Source organism: Danio aesculapii, chromosome 11 (assembly GCF_903798145.1).
Source record: "Danio aesculapii chromosome 11, fDanAes4.1, whole genome shotgun sequence".
Taxonomy (NCBI): domain Eukaryota; kingdom Metazoa; phylum Chordata; class Actinopteri; order Cypriniformes; family Danionidae; genus Danio; species Danio aesculapii.
This window is the reverse complement of record NC_079445.1, coordinates 9,026,553-9,044,457: the sequence shown is the minus strand read 5'-3', so window position 1 is coordinate 9,044,457 and position 17,905 is coordinate 9,026,553. Positions and strand designations below refer to the sequence as shown.

General features: G+C 36.6%; 1 protein-coding gene across 1 annotated transcript in view; it reads left to right on the top strand.

The window, feature by feature from the left end:
• tbl1xr1a (TBL1X/Y related 1a) overlaps positions 1-17,905 on the top strand; it is a 104,307-nt gene that overhangs the window by 51,327 nt on the left and 35,075 nt on the right. The window contains 1 exon segment of the mRNA XM_056467977.1: positions 12,982-13,047. The gene's annotated coding sequence lies outside the window, so the exon portion shown is untranslated.

Here is a 17,905-nt window from a genome sequence, read left to right as displayed (position 1 = left end):
CAACCTGTCAATCATGACCATTTCAAATATCCCTCCCCAAAGACCCTTAAATCCTTCACAAGAGTTGCAGCTCAGTTTGTCTGTTGACTATTCTCTGGATAATTCCTCTTCAACAGGCGTGTATTGTTTCAGGGATCAAGGTACATGAGTTTGAGCACTTTCAAAACCAAGCTTTATTCACAACCGAAGCTCAAACAAGTTCGATCGATGTCCACACAGGCAATTTTGGACGTGAAATGGTTTATTTTGTTGCTCTTATTACAGTTTCTTTTGAAATCGCTAAATTTGATATATAATTTTCATCCACAATAAATGCTATTTTCTTTCCAAACGCCTTTTGTGAGGGTTTTTTTGAGTGTTGCCATGGAAACACAGAGTAGAAAGCGGCTAGTCTTGAGGCAGACATTGGTTTGGAAAATAGAGAATGGAGGAAAATAGAGGCCTAATAAAACTCTTAACTTCTGGGTTTGTTCAGCAACATGATGGACAGTGTGGACGAGTGAGTTCCAACCAAGGCTTTTGCTTCTCATCCTGCCCATTTTTAGGAATATTTGTCACGCGGTTCTCCAAAAGTTTATCTAAAAAGATCTGAAATGTAATGAAAGCCAAACTATTGTGCTTTTCGGAGCATAGATACGCATCTGTTCTGAGTTTTGAAGGTGCGGTGTAGGATTGGAGCCAGAGGAGTTTGCTTTGGTTTTGCCCTGTATCCATCATGTAATCTGTGTCCACAATTCCAGGGCTCGAGCTGCACAACAATATTGAATTTCCATGTTTTGGCTTTGGGCAGAAAATGGTTACTGCGCCAGCTTTGGAAAACAATGTCAAGCTTATCTGTGTCTGGAGATGTTTTTACAAGATCAATCTCTCAGAGATTTGACCACGAAAAATTCAATGCTTTAAAATCCAAAGCATCACTCGCTGTTTATTATGGTAAATTTGTGCAAATACATCAATTATTAACATGTGGATTAAATGCTGTGTTTTAAGCCAGTACTGGCACTTGTTAAGAAAACGTCAACAAATCAATGTCAATCAGGTGGTTTTCAAGGGTTGCTTGAACGACTAGGAAGGCATTAGGGTTGGGCGATGTTGACCAGTTTGGCATCGTACGATGTCTAATTTGAAACATTGCGATGGACGATGGCATCATCATCAGTGGTGAATTAATTATTTATGAACAATTAATTAATTCATTACGAATTTATTATTTGTATCCAACTGTTTCAACTACCTTTGTTTTACCCTTAAAAAACATAACTAAATAAAGATAAGTTACACACAGATTACCACCTTTCAATCAATTTTTTTCCGTGGGACTGAATAGACAGAGTGATCTGTGTCGTTCTAATGTGTCGTTGGTAAAAAAGGTGCACAACCAACAATGTCTGAGGTTTTTGCTAAAGTCCAAGCGTGAAAGTGTGACGCGTTACCTGATAGATTCAAAAGACTAAAGAGTCGTTTGATAGAGATTAGATTAATTAAATATCACCTTTAACAACTATACTAATACGCGATCCAGCGATACATCCTTGATAAACCGTCCGACGTGCACTGCTCTCTGGGGTTTTGTGCTGACTTCCTGGAGCTCAGACGTGCGCGTATGCTGCAGCGCATGCGTATGTTTGTGTGTGTGTGTGTGTGTGTGGTCACGTGATGTGCGTTTTCAGCTGTATAGTGCAGAAGAAGGGCTTTTCAGAAATGCTTGGTGAAACGCCAGCGTGGACGTGGGCCGTTTTCTCGCGCTTGCCTCCCTCGCCATAGTAAGCTACGGCTTACTATAGCGCATATGAGATAAATGACGTCAGTACACAATAACGGGTTATGATTATTACTGAACCAATACCGAATTGTCCGCGTCTGCATCGTGGTGCACTGAAGAAACAATTCATCTTGACACCCCTATCGTTTTCATTCTAAAACGCCATCTTAAAACTAAGATGTGTTAGTGTAAACGAGGCCTAAGTGTATATTTTTCGGGAACTGGTTGCTGCTGCAACGGGGCGGGGTGGACGATCGCGATGCCGGCTTAGCATCGTGATTTCTATTGGCCATCGGTGACCCTACCTTAGAAGGCGTACACTAGGCCTGTAACAATAGTCTAGTTTAGTTTAAACTTTATTGTCCATTCTGCTTGGCAGAGAAAGGAAATTTGTCTTAAACACTGGATTAAAGACAGCAACTGCATACATACAACAATCACATAATAGCAAAACTCATCGAGACAACAACATGAATTAAAAACTTAAAAACAAAGTAGCCCCATACATATTACTGCAGATCATTCTTAACAACCACCCTGTTCACATCAATTAATGATCCGATTTAAGACAACAACTAAAATTTGGATAAATTGCTTTTTATAAGCATTTCTTCAGGCTCTAACTATTTTAAACCTGCATCCTGATGGTAACAAATGCTGAGTGAAGATGTGTATTATCTTTAAAAATCCCAATTGCTTTTTTTCCCATAAAGGAGTCAAATAAAACCTGTAACAAATGTTGTTTGTGACCATCTCATTATCTTATATGCTTGATTGATAATTTGCGATAATTTCTTCTGTTTAAGTGTTGCGTTACCAAACCATGAAGCAATATTATATGTGATAACACTCTCTATTAATGATCTATATGCCATGTTTAAACTCTGTGTACAAACATTAAAACCGAGGCACTGACTTACTTTCTTATAAACAGCCTCAGAATTCAGTTTATTGTCAATAATTGTGACTAAATACTTCCAATTTGCTATACAATTTTTTCATTTATGATGACTGGTTTATAAAATTCAGTATCTACTTCAATATTAAGATGTTATGAACGTTTGCCAAACCAATCTGTGATGCTATTAATATATTTAAAATATAAGGAGCTATTCATTTCTTCCTGACAGGAAATCAATGCCAGATCATCGGCATATTTTATAAGAGCGAGATTATCATCATTATTGCTCTGCAGTTCATTAATATAAATAGAAAATAAAATGAGGGATAATACACATCCCTGAGGTACCCCTATATTTAAAACAGAGCGGTCAGACATAACATGATTAACACGGACACCAAAATCAGTATATCAACTTATCGTGCAATTCTTGAAGATGAGATCAATATTTTTTTGCAATATATATTTACAAATTCACAGATAACGTTAAAGCCATTTTACAAGGACATTTACATTCTAGCTCACCAGTGTCAATGTTTATAATTGGGACATTTACCTAATAGAACATTTAATAGTGTATATATAATAGGACATTTACCTTTTTAACATCAAATGATAAAATCTGAATAACCTTAAGAGTGATTAGTATTTTAAAGTGTTTGGCTATTTGCATTATTATGATATAATCATTGTATAATCAGTAGTATAAAATTACCTCAAAATGACAATATCACATCACGTATTGCAACAATTTCTGTGACAATATATCGCGCAACAAAAATTCCTTATCGTGACAGGCCTAGTTAGCGTACACGGTATGAATTCTGATTGTCGGAATATTGTATAGCACACGTCACATGTTGATGTGAATCTCTGTGAATCTCTATAGTAGAACTATTCTTCTTATATGGTATGAGCAATTGCTATACATTCCTTGACAAAAATCAGTGAGACTTCTAGTGGGGAAATATCATGTACAAGCTTATACGCAACCGAAAATCGCACCTTGTATGCCTGCCTTTAATGATCTTAACTGAAAATACTGTATAGGCTGGTGTTAAGCCGAAGTGACCACAATCTCTCACTTTTCTCAATAGCAGGGAGCTTTAAGACACATTTCAACAGTTTTTTATATTTGACCACAATCTTAGCATATCGCTTATGGCATGACAGTACCCCTACCACCAAAAAAACCCCAAATACATGTCAGTCATAAAAGAGGTTCACACTGACAGCTCTCTTTTTCTATGAGAGCTGGGAATTTCCAAAGAAACAAGTGTGGCATCTGTCGTTGGTAGTGAGTAGAGGTCAATTTTATGCAAATCAGGGATGGCTGCTAATGGGAATATTTGGAGTTCAAAGGAGTGTAAGACCAGATCTGTTGATCTCCGATCTCTTATCTATGTGAAAGTGAATTGTTAATAATTTTTGTCATGGAACTTTGATTGCATAGTTTAACATGTCCGTGATTAATTAACCAGCCTTCACGACATGTTTTACCCTCAGGCAAAGTTTTGAAAGTGCCAGAAGTCTTAATCATAATTGCTGTTTCTTTGGTTCACAAATTAAGCAACTCTAACTTTTATTTATTTAATTATTTTGAACACTGGCCAAATTAATGCTAGAGCTTGTATGGGTTTATGAAATGGTTCAGTGTGGCATGTCAGATCAGAATGTGTTTAGTTGGCCTCATAAAATTGTTTTTATTTTTTCAAAGATGAATTAATACAGTTAATACAATTATATTATAGCAAGGGTGCATTCCATCTTTATTTATTTTTCAGATTTATTTTTTATTAAGACAGGACAGTGATCAAGTTGGAGAGAGAGATTGAAATGGGGACGGGATTGGGAAAGGTCCATGAATATGTAAATGTATGCAACAGACAATAAAGACAGCGATGTGAAAACAGCATTTGATCATGCTCTGCTATTTAACGCAACATTTTAGCGGTCATTAAAATGACTTGAATGTTATGATAGTTCGATTTATGGTTGGGCAATTTGGCCTAAAATCAAAATCTTGATTAATTGAACATTTTTTAACTCGATTACGATTAATGAATGATTATTTTATTAAAATTTTTTTGCGCCCTCGTAGTTCACTGACAGGTTTTGTACAGTAAATATGCTCACATACTACATGTGAGAGATTTCTGAATGAAGGGTGCATTACTTGATTTTAAGATAATTAAAGGAAGCACACACTATCTACTGTTTATGATTATTTTTTGAACATCAATGTTGAACAACTGAAATAAAAACGCACATTGCCAAAAACCAACAGTCAGAAAAAAAGTAAAAAATAAATAACTTGCGCTTTTGGAAACAAAATCAATTATTTCCAGTGGTTTTCATATTAAAAGTAGTAAATAATCAGTATCTCTTCATAATAAAATAATTAAAAAAAATTATTAGCCCCCCTTAGAATTTTTTTCTTTTTTTAAATATTTCCCAAATAATGTTAAACGGAGCAAGGAAATTTTCACAGTATGTCTTATAATATTTTTTCTTCTGGAGCAAGTCTTGTTTTATTTCGTCTACAATAAAAGCAGTTCTTAATTTTTTAAGGTCAAAATTATTAGCCCCTTTTTAAGCAATTTTTTTGATAGTCTACAGAACAATCCATCGTTATACAATATCTTGCCTAATTAATTACCCTAACCTGCCTAGTTAACCTAATTAACCTAGTTAAGCCTTTAAATGTCTCTTTCAGCTGTATCGAAGAGTCTTGAAAAATATTATTTACTGTCATCATGGCAAAGATAAAATAAATCAGCTATTAGAAATGAGTTATTAAAACTATTATGTTTAGATATGTGTTGAAGAAAAATCTCTTAGTACTCTTTTGGTGGACGTGGTGTACGACAGAAAGTTTCAGGTGACGTCATTCTCGTGTAAACCTCTCATCTGTGTCTAATCTCCACCAGCACATGTAACCTCTGTTAGTGAGTAATTCTGTCATTCCCAGTTCATAACAGTTCAGAAGGTGAGTATAATAGTTAAACATTGCAGTTTGTTCGTGCTTTAGGCTGCTGAAAGAATCATTTGCTCCTTTGTTTTGTTGGGCTTCTCCTTTGTTTTTTCGTGCTGCACTCTCACGTTTGTCTGCTTCTGAAAGGATCAGATGTCAGAAGCACTTCAATAATCACGCACACGTTATTATCATCAGCTCAAGAAGTTTGTTATTTCAAATATAGACGAGTGGCGAGCGTAAGCGAGAAAGTGAAATCGCTCGTGCTTTAGATGGCCTTGCAAAAAACTACAGGGCACAGGGCAGATTCTGCTCTTCTTCTTGGCTTTATGGCTGTACATCAAGATGACGACAAGGTTTGTTTGAGCTTGCGTCTACCATGGCTCATTATTATATGTATATTAATTATACATATAATACATATACATAATACATATATTAATATTATTACGGTGTAATGTCTCGCCTGTGTATTTAAAACATGGCAGTTCCTTTAGTTTCATTCTGGCTTTTTGCACGAACGAGTGACGTATCTCTGTAAACCAATAGCGTTCAGTTGTGCGTCTGGCTCCCCCTTTTGGTACCCTTTTGTTTGTGCTAGGGACCCCTTTGCAAAGGGTGTCCAAAAAGTGGTGCAGTACGGTTCGCTTTTAGGTACCTTTCGACAATGGAAACAGCCATAAGTGTACTGAACGGAACCATACCGTACTGTACCACTCAGTGGAAACTAGCCATAACAGAGTAGGGTCATGTGGCTCCAGTAGGTAGGAAAAGTAATTGAAAAAATCTTCCTGGAAAAATTTGATAGATTATAAGTTCTAAATGTTGATTTTGATTCCTATTTGAATAATCGCCCAGGCCTAGTTTCATTATAGCTTTTATTTGATATATATTTGTTTATTTCTCTTATCTTTCTGACACATTGGCATTACAGATTAGAGCCCTCCTGCACTAAACATAAGCATTTGTTTGATGGGACTTGGGTAAAAACGACAACAAAAAAGTAACACAAACTATACTGCACAAACTTGTGATTAGCCAACAATCATGACCATTATCTTTTCCTTATGCTCGGCTCATAAGCACAGTCCCTGATTCATAGATACTATCACCTCCCCAGATTATTTAGCATTAGTGTCAAGGCAACCGCCGTTTAGTGATGAATATGCAAACTGTAACCTTTGTGCCCGAGTCGCTGCAGCTCTATTTAAATCACACATGATTACAGCCTTTTTTTATCTGCCTGCTTCCTGTCTGATGTAAGATCCTGCGAACAATAGAGAAGGTGTTTGGCTTATCTACCAGGTGCATCAACAGTTAACGAACACCCCCCCTCCTCATTATTTTATTGCGACTGATGGGGGAGGGAAAGCGTCTGTCTGAGCCTCCATCTTTCTTTTACGAGAGAGTGAGAAAGGAGAGATGAGGAAACAGCCTCCCCTACGCCACAGAACTGTCACTTTGGTGTGTAGGAGGAAAGAGTAACTGCTTTTTGAAAGGAAACCGTGACATCTGTTTCCTTTTAGCTAGGTAGCATTGTGAAGATTTGCCCAAAATGTTTTGTGTGCTCAAGTATGTGAAGTTTCAATTTCGACAGCAGTCTTTCTAAAGAAAGGTTGTTTTCTTTTAGCACTTCTCAGTGTGAATCTAGGTCCCCTGCTTATAACTGTACCGCAGACAACAAACTGTTTTCTTTCACTTGGGGAAGAAAAAAAAGAAATGGAAATGCTGTTTAGAACAGTGTGTATTGATTAAGGTTATCAGGGGGAAGCAGATTGTTGATATTGAGGTCTGTCGGTGGAAGATTGTGCTCTGGCGTGTTCGGTAAAGTATTGGACACGGTATTGTTGCTTTAAACAAAGGTCTCGGCTTAAAAGCTTAGAATGGAGAGAATAATTGCTCACCTGAGCTAAACCCGAGAATATAAGTTGCCATGGTGATTTGTTTCTCTAAACGGTGATTCGACAATGCGGTGTTGATGTTACCAAGTTAATCCCACAGTTTGCATGATAACCTGTTGTAATCTCCCTAACGGTTGCTGATGGAAACCTGTTGTTTTGTATAATGCTATCGGCATTACCGGCTCTGATAGAAAGAACTGATTAAAGTGCGAGTAGTAGGTTGTCGCAATGACTTTTTGGTGTCTCGCTGTACTGTAACAGCTAAAGGACATCTAGATTAATTGACTGTTTTGAGTTTTCTGTTCTGTACTGGAAAAATATGCTATATGCAATGTATGTTATTGAGTATTACGATCAGGGCTTGACATTAACTTTTATCACCAGCCACTGTGACTAGTAGTTTTCCAACATTACTAGCCACACTCTATTTTCACTAGCCACAATTTTGTTGTTGGGAAAATATATTTTATACATATAAATATGACTTTGCCATGCTAAAAGTACTTGATTTAGATTTTGTGTTATCTCCGCATGCCTCCTCATTCATTTCACTTTTTGTGTGTCGTGTATGAGCTTGCTCAATAATCATGAGCAAATGGCTCATGGTTTCATAGTATTACAATTAGTTTTTATTTCACATGAATTTTCAGAGCTCAAAATGAAGGACTTACCAAATGTATCTCTGACCACACCAAACATAAACAATTAATTATTTCTTAGCCACAAACTTTAAATGTGTCAAAACAAGCAAATTATAGCTGTATACTATACTTCCTATTTAACAAAACATATGCACAATAATCTGTCCTGGCTAAAGGTCCCAGATCACCAGTTAACTACACATAAATGGGGAGGTAATCTCCCATTCAAGCAATGTTATTGTAAAAAATGATAATTAAACCACGTTAACGCAAAAGAAAGCAGGTAAAAAACATACCATGTGATAATGAAAGGATGATCACACACAAGGTTAACATTAGACCCATAAATAATCTGTTTTGGTTAGAATGGTTAAAGCGAAAGCAACTGGCGCTGCTTACAAAAAGACATATCTGGAACTCTTGAAAGCAGCAAGACTGGGAGTGCATGTTCATCACAGTTGCTTCACGCAAGGAAACGGGAGTGCGCACGCATTTTAAACAGTCGTGTGCATCACCTCAGCTGTTAGCGCAAGTGATTGTCCTTTCTTCGCTTTCTATTGCTTTCACCTGCTTTCCATTATTTTTGTCAGTCTTGTTGCTTCTCAATTCTAAGATCGCCTTTTTTTTTTTCTATTTTTAAACATTGGCCCGTAGAGAGAGGTGTTAGGCAGACATATTTGTGGTTAGATCTCTTTGGCTTTGCCTTATGGGAGGTTGCCAAATTAAAAGGTGTCCATCTTTAACTTCAAGCATTAATTCATTCTTTTACCTTCTCTCTGAATGCTACTTGATGCTCTTAACTTAATTCAGTATGTTTTTAGGCTTGGGTATTACAGTACTGTTGTAGCACTGGTATAAATACAAGACAGTGTCACCTTGTTTTGTGCCTGATGCAAAGTTTTATGACTTTTTTACAGGACTTTGTTAGGACATGATGTAGTTAAGCGATTACCTAATTCAGAATGAGTTCTGTACATGTTTCCATTGTATTGGATGTATTTCCTCAAAAACATTGACATTTTATATGAACTGGCAGTGAAATCGAACAAATTCCAAACAGGATTAATTCCCTAGTCAGTCTATAACAAATCTTGGCTATCCCTTTTTCTCTCAGATCAGACGTTGTTTAGCCTAACACTGTAACGACACCTGCTACTTCACTTAGCGAGCACAGGCCAATAATCTGAGCTAATTGGAACGTACGCAGCTCTGGAAAACAGATAGACACAGCAGGTGCAAAGGCACAAAGAAGCCTCAGAGACCCACGAGACATGGACTGGGAGCTGGCAGCCTGAAGGAAGTAGTTTCCACCCATCACTGTTCATGCTTAACCTTCGTAGACAAGAGACCACTGAAACCTGCTTATAGCTGTAATTTAACAGCCATGTCAATATATGTTTCATTGCTCGGTTGTGGAAAGCAGCACACGAGTCAGAAGTTACAGCACACTCTGGGTGAGCCCAGGATGGTTATTCATGAATGTAGAAATGAATTCCAGATCTAAGCTTAATCTAAGCCTTGGAAAGCTGCCCTGTTTTCTTTTCTCCTCCTTTGTTTCGTTCCTTTTTCATTCGTTCTTTTTCTTTCTTTCTTAAATATCATTTAAATATAAATTTTAATATAAGTATTAGGCCTCATTTACCTGTATGTCGTCTGGTTAATGCCAGAGTTTGTTGGCCCGAATCAGCGTCTAGAATCTGACCATTGGCTGTGAAAGACTGGTTATTCAGCAATGAATTTTAGTGTTTTCAGTCTTGCCTTATTAAGTTCGGTTGAATCACATTAGAGTTCGTTTTCCCTCTTGGTGCAGTTCGTTTGAGCAGGTGTGAATGTAGCAAACAAATAAGCATACCAAGACCTCCTTGAAGAGCTGGTCTCAGTACGCTTTCAAACGAACATTGGAGCAGTTTGTTTTGTGGAGAGAACATGGTCCGAAATAGAACAGACCCACCCGCAAAAAGTACTGCGCCTTTTTGGACTAATCCAGCTGCCGTAGTCCAACGTGCTGTGCATTATGGTATGTGGAAGAAAAATATTTGTTGACGGCGTTTTACCAACAATTTTTAACTGAGAAAGAGAGGGTAAAACATTACCTGATGGATCATTGGTAATATTTCCAGAAGATGACCATGTCGCAGTTTAGCAAAATGAATTTACACCTCTTCCCGAAGTGACTTGCGATGTGCCTTGCACACTAAATGCATTAAAACATTGTTTTCCAGCCACGCTTCATTCTCGAAATGTGTAGTTTGTCTAAAGTGATGTATACAAACTATATAGTATATAGTTATGTATTATCTGGGATACAATCAGCCAGCGCAGTCGTCCCTCCATTGTAAAAAAAGTGGCATTTTGTGTCTGCCAGTTTGTTTACTTGCGAGTGTTTCATTGGCATTTTTCTGCATGTTAATTCTGACCAATCGAAAAGCAGTTTAGGAAATGCGTTCAATAACATCTGGCCATTGAGTGATGTGGATTTTGTCACATGACTGCATTTTGGTTCTTTACAACTGGTTCGAACCAAAGCAATCAGTGTGGTGTGAAAGGACCCAAAAACGTCAGAAAAATGCAACAATGTATCATTTGTTGCACTTGGTCTGGACCAAATGAACCAAACCACAGATGTGAAAGCACCCTTTGAGTGCAAGTGTGACGTAGTGTAGTGACGTAGCAAGTAAATGCTTTGTGATCCAAGAAAGATCACAAAGTGGCCGGCTGTAATTTTGCTACATTTCTAAAATATTTAAATTATCAGACATGTTTGGATGAGTGAATCCCTCCATGGTGAGTGACAGTTACGGTGATAAAAGTAATAAATGTTGCTTTGTTTACACTTTGTCTATGTGCATTGGAAGTTTGGTCTATGTTTGTGACCACACACTACTGCCCCTCTGAGGTAGACACGTTCTCTAGTGAAGATGCAGAATGTTCCATCACAAAAAAAAAACAACTAAATTACATAGAGACTTTGAGATTTATTGGACATTTTAAGAAAGTCCATATAGATACTGCCCCCCTGAGGTAGACAGCTTCTCTAGTGTGGATGCAGAATGCGGCTCTCTTTTCAGTCGGCTTTCCTCAGTTTGGTCTGTTTATTCCATACCTGCCAACACTCTCGTGTTTCCTGGGAGTCAACCGTATTTCAAACCCATCCGCCGTCACCCTCCCATTTTGTTATTTCTCCTGGAAAACTCCAGTAATTTCAGCCTGCCTACCCCGGTCCTCCACTTTTTGGGTACAGGTATGGTTTACGTGCTGCTTTTTGGTCGAGATGCAATCCAAAGCAAGACAACAACAAAGTTGGGTTCCATTGGTGCTAGTTGTTTGACGTCAGCTTGGTGTGTCCTAATCCTTGCGCTTACTGAAAAGAATTAAGAAGCTATTGACACATTTTAGAAAAAACTTAAACAATGAATTATGTAGGTAAAAGGAATATACACTATAGGGTGAACATATGCATTTAGTTTTTACCTGACAGTGGTGGAACCTGTTTTGTTCTTAGTTTGTAGGCTTAGGTGTGCCCTTATCTTAGAATTTAAACTTGTACGTCATGTGCTTAGTAATGCTGACAGTGATATAAGGGAAATCCACCTGTTGTTATGACAGTTGACTTAAGCCTAAAGGAACCTTATAGTTAACCTTTGGACCCTTATTGTAATGTGTTCATGTGTAACATGACTACAAATGAACGGCAATTATAAATAGTCATACATGTTCATTTCAACATTTATTACTGCGTTAATAAAATTTTAATTTGACAACGAACAACTGTATTTTCGTTAACTAATGTTAATAACGATTAAAAATTCTGTAATAATCGTTGTTTGTTCATGTTAGTAAGTACATGAACTAATGGAACCTTATGGTAAGTGTTACTATAAGGTATATGCAGAAGTATGCAGAAGGACTTTTAATTTTTCAGTTACCTGGGTCAAGTGCTTGTGGTAAACTGTATGCAGTTACAAAATCGGCAAGTTTAAGGTCTGTTTTCTTTAAAAATCAAGCATCTCCACTGCCTGATTGACATGCGATATAAAGTAGGTCTCAAATTGTACAAGATGCACTGCATTAAATTGAAGCATGTCTTTAAAAATTTTAAACATTTATTTTACCCCAGTGTTTTCAATGAGGTTTCTGCACTCACATGCTGATGCTGACGGGTGTGTGCGTGTAAATGGCTTTTCATTTCATTTTATGCTTGATCAATTAAATGAATGCTGAAGTCCATTTAACAGATTTTTTTATTACATTACAACATTGATTCTGTACATGGAACAGAATAAAATTGAAAAAAGTCACAATAGCCGTTCACCAAAAGTTTATCAATATGATATTTAAACACACACACATCAGAAAGACACATCATTGTTTTAGCCTATTGTCCTAAAGCAGTGGATGGTTAATGAACAAAAAATTTATTTATTGTGGCATTTTTGTCTTAGGGGAAAAAAGTAATTCCATCACAAAAAAAAACAAACAAAACAAGCAACTAAATTACATGGAGACATGAGATTTATTGGACATTTTAAGACAGTCCATATAGATGCTCTTTCAGACTCTTACCTTACTGAGAAGAGATGGGAAAACAATAGAGAAAGCCAGAGTCTCCCTAGTGGAAAAACTGAGTTAAAGATAGGACATTTTCCATCTAAACTAGCAATTGCTGCAAAATCCACAAACATTCATTGACCTCAGACAGGACGGTTTAATTGGGGTGTGCATTTCAGGTGTGTTTTTTTTTTCTTTGTCCAGATGCTTGACCAATTTTGCTTCATTCACCCTTTTCTGTTATGTTATTGCAGGTGCTGAGACACTTGGGTTGGATTCTTAAAAAGCGTTTGCCTTGCGGAAATAGAGCTGATAGTGTGGTGAGTATAAATGCGCGTTGGTGCTAAGATGGCTCATTTTTTTCTCTAAGGGAAATGGAAAAACCTGTATTTTTTAGCTGGGCTCTGTGTTTTCGGAAAGGACATGGAAAAACGACTGCTGTTTAACAGACTGTTTAGAGGAGGACTGTTCTGTTCTCTCTGGTTTATACTCCACTATTTTAGGTAGTTTTTATTTCTCCCACCTTGTAAAAAAATGCCTGGTGAGATTTCTTTGTGACAGCTTCCTCATTGCAGATCAGACCCGTCAGAATACTGGAATCTGTGAATGTAGAATTGATAAAGCGTTACATGAGCTGATGGATGGACAGACAGACTAGACTTAACATGCACTGTAATGACATATGCTGCCTTTAAAACTACATATATATAGGAACTTCTCCCTCTTTGATTGTGCTTGTTAGGATTTTGGTTAGAATAGGCTAATATTTTGGCTATTGGTTGTTCTTTATTTCTTCTCTATGTCAAAAAATAAGTGGTTTAGAAATAGATTAGCATTTTTTTATTTTTCATAATAAAAAATAGGTTCAAATCTGGTTAAACAGAATGAATTATTGAATTTTAAGAACAAGATAAGTGGAGTGATTTCAGCAATGAAACACTAAAGCTGTTGGACTAATTATCTGGGATCTTTAGGGATTTTTGCTCTGCACCTTATCCCAGGATGTCATTGACAACCTAGGTAAAGAAATGTAAATATAAAGTGTTAAATAAGGGCTGAACAAATAAAATATAAAGTTATTTTATAAGACATTTAACACAATAACTTAAACACAGACCAATAAAAGAATCACATTCAAGTTCAGGTTGAACGTTTAGTTTAACAATTGTAATATTTAATGCATCTCGCTCTCAGCTGCGAAGCCAATCGAAAAAGTAGGCTTGAATAAATTCGTCATGCAAAAACACATACAATTAAGTACGGCTGGGCGATAAAATCGCTATCAATATTTATTGGCCGAACACCATTGTCAATATCGACTAAAAAAATTCAGTATGAAGTTTCGGTAAATGAAGCGCTATAGTTTTATTAAGATGTGGCTGCTGAGCATGTGCCTTCGAAGCAATGCCAATAAGCTTAGGGTGTAAGTTTGTCATTTCCAATGGAGGACGTGCGTATGGGAGCAACGCGCACATGTTGTGCAAGCAGCGCACACGTGATGCGGGTGCATTTTCTAGTCATACCTAGTTGAAAACATCTGAACTTTTCCAAATGCCTTGAGCGCACCGCAATTTATGTAAGTAGAACTAACAAATCTGCTTCATCCTTTATATGGAATATCCACATTTCAGTAATAATGGCAGTCTAATTACCTCAGACAAACACAGTGCATCCAAACACTGCAGTGCTTTTTTCTTTTCTCCATAAACTTGCATCGGAGCTGCAGCAATGGTTTGTCTGTTTTTCATTCTCTGAGAAAACGCTTGATGGTCGCCTAGTCGCAAGAGGCCATAGAAAATGAAGGAAACCACGTGCTCGCCACTTCAGGTCAGAAAAACAACACATGCGAAAATAAGCGCAATGGCTAGGAGCAGTGAGGAGATTGTAAATAAAAAAGAATGTAAGGATGTCGTGAGAAGCTTTTTGGTTTCTTTTCTTGTGCATCCCTGCCACTAGCTCTCCATTTGAAAGAGTTTTTAGCATAGGGGTAATATAGTCATTCAACTTCACAATTTGTAATGTTGCAGCATGTTTTTGAATAATGATGGTTAGTTCCTTTACTTGAAAGCTCAGATTTGATTATCATAATTTGTTTTGTTTACCGAGTTTGAGGTTTGCTGTATCATTATTATTCACACCTTACAGATGTTGATCTACCTTAAAGTTTGCTTTGATTGTTCAGTATTTATTTACCGTTGCGCACACTTTGTAACATTTTATTTATCAAGTTTAAGAGTCTCTTTAACACTTATGTTTATTTTATTAGAAATAAAGATATTTATCAGATATTTTCATTACATATTTTGGTTTTTGATTATTAAAACTTTTTGCCTTAGTTATGTTGGTAAATTAAAATAAAGTGGTTAAAAAATTCCTAATATTCCTAAATGTATTAAAAAAAAAAACATTCAATTATTTTCGACATCGAATGATATGAAACATGATATTGTGATAATTTTTTTTTTTGCAATATCACCTAGCCCTACAATTAGGGACAGCTTTACAAAATGAAAGCAAGAGTTGAATCCCAGCAGTATGAAATGGTTAAACGAGATAATATTTTCAACTGGCTAATTGGTAGTGGATGTTTGGTTATCTTGGGCAGATACAAAAAAGTGTAAAAGGATGAAAATAATAGTAAAGAAAAAATAATTAATACAATTGTCACCAAATATACTTGGGAGGCCGTTAATATACTTGGGTGGCCCGCCCAAGTAAAGTCTATGTGTGGGAAACTCTGGTAAAAATTTACTGAGAGGTGCAGGTTTATTAGTGTTTATGTGACAGCACAGTAGCACTATCGGAAGCAGCAGGAACAAGTACACTAAATGTCCTGTCAACGCATTATTTGAGTGGATTTGCTTTTCCAGTTAGCGTGGTTCATGCAAAGCTAATATTGAGCTATTTGAATTTTGTATGTGAGTGCTCTGCTGCTCTTTTCTTTGGTCAACATAGCAACAAACCACCCTTCTGCAAAAGCCATTGAAATGAATGGGTTTCATAGCGCAGTACATTCTGCATCCTGTCTTGTTATACATTCTATGGCCCTGCTGGGCTTTTTGGCACAGCATAGCCTTTTGTTTGGCCTCATGTTTTTGCAAATTTTTCTCTTTTGGGGGAAACCAAAGATGCCATGTAGTTCATCCCTACTTTCCACATTGGTTCACATTAGGAAGTCACATGTAGCAGATGCATTCTTTAGACAAGATTTTTTATTGTGAAATTTTTTAATAATTTTGGGAAAAGATGTTTCTTGCAGTTTATTTTTTTCTGCAGTTGTCCACTGTGCCTTTTTGTAATCCGGCTCAGAATTATTAATATCAAGAATGACCCCCTATGAGGTTATTCGCTTCCAAATTCCAAAGAGTTATTGGTATTGGCCAAAATTCCCATGTCAGTCCATCTCTTATATGTAATAGTATCTCGTACTGCTATTTTTCATCAGTTTGTGCAGGTTTAGCATCAGTGTTTGCTATAAAAACATAATCACTGATAACAATTAGCTTCCTTTGAGATTTTGTTGACCAATCCACCCTTGACCCAGAAAGGCACCTTTGACGCTAATAATTCAGTAACGTAGTAGTGTTAATGTGAAGTTAACCATTATATCATCATCAAGCCTGTCAGCAAATCACAAACCTAAATCGTGACAAAGATGTAGCTTATAAATCGAACAGTCTGCTTTTTTTTATAATGGGCCAAAGGTTGACAGTTTTATCTCATGTGCCATTATCGGTCACAGTTGCAATTTAAAAGCAAACAAAATCTTCTTATCGTAATCTCTAACGCTGATGCACTCAAATCAGAACAATGAATGAGTCTGTGTGAAGCGTGGCTCTGGCTGTAGCTTTAGTAAGTGATTTTGGCAGGTGGTGAAATGATGTAACTCTACTGAAGCGCTCCAGCGAGATCATGTTCCAGCAGACCTTTAGGCAGAGTTTGTCCCACATGCACCAGGAACAGCCCATCCTGAGGGCTCTGTATGCGTATCAAAGACACCAGCAGCAAAATCTGGACGCATCTATAATTTCTGTCACTAAAGAAGATATTCCTCCTTCCTCTCAAACGGGTCTCCACAGACCTTGAATATGTTACTCATTAGTCATTTGTGCTGTCTGAGTTGCGATATAGTGAGTTCCTGGAAAAGCTGTCAGTGCACTCGGTTCACATGCAGATGACGGATAGCGCTGTATTTGGCTTGAGTTGGTTAAACCAATCTGGTATTGATTATTGGCTTTCTCTGATCTCCAGTGCTGATAATAATAGTCATTTATTTGCCCACTCAGTTTTATCCACTGTGGGCTGTCACTGGTTTTATAGATGCTGTAGGTATGCAAGAACTTTTCTCTCTCTCTCTTTTTTTTTAAATGAGAACACCCGATAAAGTAATTGAATTGTGTGGTATACACATGTGGGACCTTCCATAAGTGTAGGAGAATTGATGTTTTATGATAAATTCATAATAAAAATGTATATGTTTGGACTTTTGTTTGGAAAAAAAATTCTCTTATGAACTTTATTCAGTTTTCAGGTAATATTTTTACTATATATATATATATATATATATATATATATATATATATATATATATATATATATATATATATATATATATATATATATATATATATATACACACATACACACACACACAGTGCTCAGCATATATGAATTCACCCCATTTTGAAAATTAATATTTTTTATTAAATATAAATATAAATTAATCTGTATTGGTGCATTTAAACAAAACCGATTTATTAAACATACATATTAATTAAAATATTTTAGTCACAGAACATCTTTAGAAGTGGAAAGATAATACATTTTAATTCATGAAAACAGCTCTCGTGGCTGTGCATGCACGTTCAGTTGCGAAGCCAAGCAAAAGTAGTCTTAATTAAAAAGGTAATGCAAAAACGCATACAAATAACGGCAACTTTAGAAAGCGAAAGCAAATCCCCAAATCGCATATGTTTTTAGGAGATTTAGAAACCTGGGCCAGATGCATTTGTATGTGCCAAAAAGGTGCATCTTTGTGGGTCTGCAGAGCAGACTGAACGAGCATTAGCCTCTGAAACGGGTTAACGAGAGAAAATTTGTTGCTGATTAATTGATCATGGATATTTGGTTAATGGAAGATTACTAAAAAGTAAAAGGATGATAATAATAGTTAAAAAG